At 31.4% G+C, this 3,062-nt stretch overlaps 1 long non-coding RNA gene across 1 annotated transcript; it reads right to left on the reverse strand.

Moving 5' to 3' along the window:
* Positions 1-1,698: 1,698 nt before the first annotated feature.
* Positions 1,699-2,739, reverse strand: LOC127565753 (uncharacterized). The gene is made up of 3 exons (XR_007955110.1): positions 2,521-2,739; positions 2,029-2,462; positions 1,699-1,965 (listed from the first exon to the last, which is right to left on the reverse strand). It is a non-coding gene; the product is annotated as an uncharacterized LOC127565753 (long non-coding RNA).
* Between the last annotated feature and the right edge of the window lie 323 nt (positions 2,740-3,062).

A 3,062-nucleotide genomic window follows, 5' to 3' on the forward strand; every position in this document is an offset into this window, starting at 1 on the left:
CGGGTGGGCGCAGAAATCGGGTGTGTATTAAAAAATTATATGCCAAATCGAAATTGCATGTTTTACATAAACAACTACAATTTATGTATCTCAAAAGTACTATGTATATTTGCTGTTTCATTTGATCACCCGCTGTGGGCTGCAATCTGCTCAACTCTCGTGGGGGAAAAAACAACACACACGCACACTTCATTTATAAAGTTCACCAAAAATAATTCCCTTATGAGAGAGAGAGAGAGAGAGTTCAGCAATTTTTCTAACCCTTAAGTGAGCATTTATTGCCATTTATGCGGTTCGCTTCGGTTTCTATCTCTCTTTCTTTCACTCTCTTTATGTCATTCCAACCTCCGTCGTTTGTTTGCCCAACATTATTTATGGATCTGTGACTGCATGATTATGCTTTATGAACTGCTTACATGGCTTAGTTCAATGCCTCCTTCAATACAATTTGACATGGCAATGATTTGGTTGCAATCACAGATTACTGTACATATTAATTGTGCGACAATTTAACTGATATCAGCAATTGATAGCACTTTATAATTTGTCAGCAAACTCGTATAATTGTGTTCTCATGCTGCATTTCGATAGAAGTCTTTTTGAAGGATTATGCTTAATTTTAGAGCAACAAAGTATCGTTTTACGTAGGCTTTATAATTCACCCCAGATGGTTTGCAAAGGATTATTCTCTCTCCTTATTATTATTTGTAACTTTGAATGCATATTTTGAGGGTCTAAAGACGCCTTCAGGCTAAGGCAAGGATTATAATTTGCTTGATATGCTGATCAAGCCCTGTTTTAATTGAATAGCATTAGAAATTCTAAGCTATTATAAGCCTTAGATTCTTAATATTAAATTCCATTGTATACTATTGCGAATTAAAATGCCTTCTGTTAAACTTTTAATTCGAGAAAATATTTCATCCACTATTTCTTATATGAAATATTTAGATTAGTATGAGAATTTTTAATAATTTATCATTTCATTGGTAGTTTTAGAAAGGAGAATGAAATGCAACAAATACTTTAACTTTGATATGTTAGGATTTATTATAATGCAGATATTATAGTTTTTTTTTTTCAATACTCAAATAAGGATTCGATTTTTAATTTAAAGTAGTTGAATATCATTTCACTTAGAGATAATGAGCTAATAAGAAGGTAATAGATTAATTTGTTACTTTTATTGAAATTTTAATTTATTTTGGAATGAATATTAAATAAATGAATGAACATTAAATTAAATAAAGTTTAAGATCTTAAAATTCGAAGGGTATTTTAGTATGTTCAATAGTTAAATATTTTATTACACTATGTGAAAATTTTTGATCTTATTGTACGATTGTAAAAATAATAATATAAATACCCTAGATTTCTAATCTGAAACATTTAGTCTTTTGATTTCAAGCTTAAGATCAAATAGAACAACTTAATGAATTTTGCTTATGACAATTGTAATAATATTATTCTTAATAAAGAAAAATATAAAATTTCCAGATTTATTCGATTTTAAGAATACAGACAAAAAAAAGTAATGAATACGAGAACAACATTTGTTAGATCATATAATCCTAGAAATGATTTCATGAAATTTTACTTATATATTGAATAACTTGACAAGATTTTTATAATCCATATGATATCATAATTTCTTATGAACAAATAAAAATAAAATGGAAATGCAATCACACTCATATTATAAATCTTTCTATAATTGACAAATAAAGAAATTCCAAATGTAAATTCTCGATATTAGAAGATTATTTAAATCAAATTGTTAATGCGACATTTCTCAATAAATACGTTGAAATCGATTTTCATTGAAGACTTTGCTGCTTATGCAGCTATTGTTTGCGCAATTTTCCATCAGTTATGAGTCTATAGTTTTTAATGCAATTAGCTGTTTGCCCACCAGCGTGCCCTTCCACTCGCTGTTCGCTGTGGCTTGTTGTCAACTGTATTGATCTTTGATTAAAACGATTAATTAACATAATAAACACATGATTTGCGCCATGGACAAGTGCAGACCTCCGACTGGGTTTCATAGCGGGTGACGCCATGCATAAGAACTGACCCTGAGTCTCGGTTGTCGACTGTCGACTGTTGAGTTGTCAATGCACTCACACACACTCACACTCATACTTATACTCATGCATAAACGAGTACTCGCCGTGCACTCACAATGCACTCGCATTCAACTCGCGCTCGCTCTTTCGCACTCTTTCTCTTTGTCACTCTTTTCTGTCTTTGTTTTGTTTATGATTTTGTTCCGCCACTGTACGATATGTTTATACTCGCTACTCATAGGTTAGAAGGGTGTTATAACTTTATGACTGCGGGAAATGTATGTAAGAGGCAGAAAGAGGCATCTCTGACCCTATAAAGAATATAGATATTTGATCAGGATCAGCCGCGACGATATAGCCATGTCCTCCTGTCTGTCTGTCCGTCCGCATGAACACCTAGATCTCAGAGACTATAAGAGACAGCATTTGTAATGTTTGATCAAGTCTTAGTTACCTTTTCTGACAGTCTGGTATATGTTGTGCTACTATATATGGTATATTTTATTGCAATTTATATTGTAGTATTTTTCTAGTATATTTCCAGCTTTTCTCACGCCTACCAAGCAAATCGGAAAAGTCGAATACTCGTATTAACAGTAATAGCTACAATATTTATAATTTCTTATCAGATAACAATTTTAGAAGTTAAGGAATTTTATTGTGACGGAAAAACGCCTACTTTATACAGGCTTTAATTGCTTCGGCTGACAATCTGGTATATTTTGCAATCTATGGTATATTTTTAATATATCAATATACTAACTATAGCCTTTGGTATATTGTGACATTTCGCGGTATATTAATTCGGTATATTTTAAAACTTTGAACTTTGTGCTTTTGTGTTGGCTGACAATCTGGTATATACTGCATTCTACGGTATATTTTGAATGCATAACTATATCAATATACCAAATGTAGCATTTAGTATATTTTAAGTATTATAGTATAGTTTATTGGTATATTTTTAAAGAATAATACCGCACTGTATTGCTTTTA

The sequence above is a fragment of the Drosophila albomicans genome, chromosome 3, assembly GCF_009650485.2.
Source record: "Drosophila albomicans strain 15112-1751.03 chromosome 3, ASM965048v2, whole genome shotgun sequence".
NCBI lineage: Eukaryota > Metazoa > Arthropoda > Insecta > Diptera > Drosophilidae > Drosophila > Drosophila albomicans.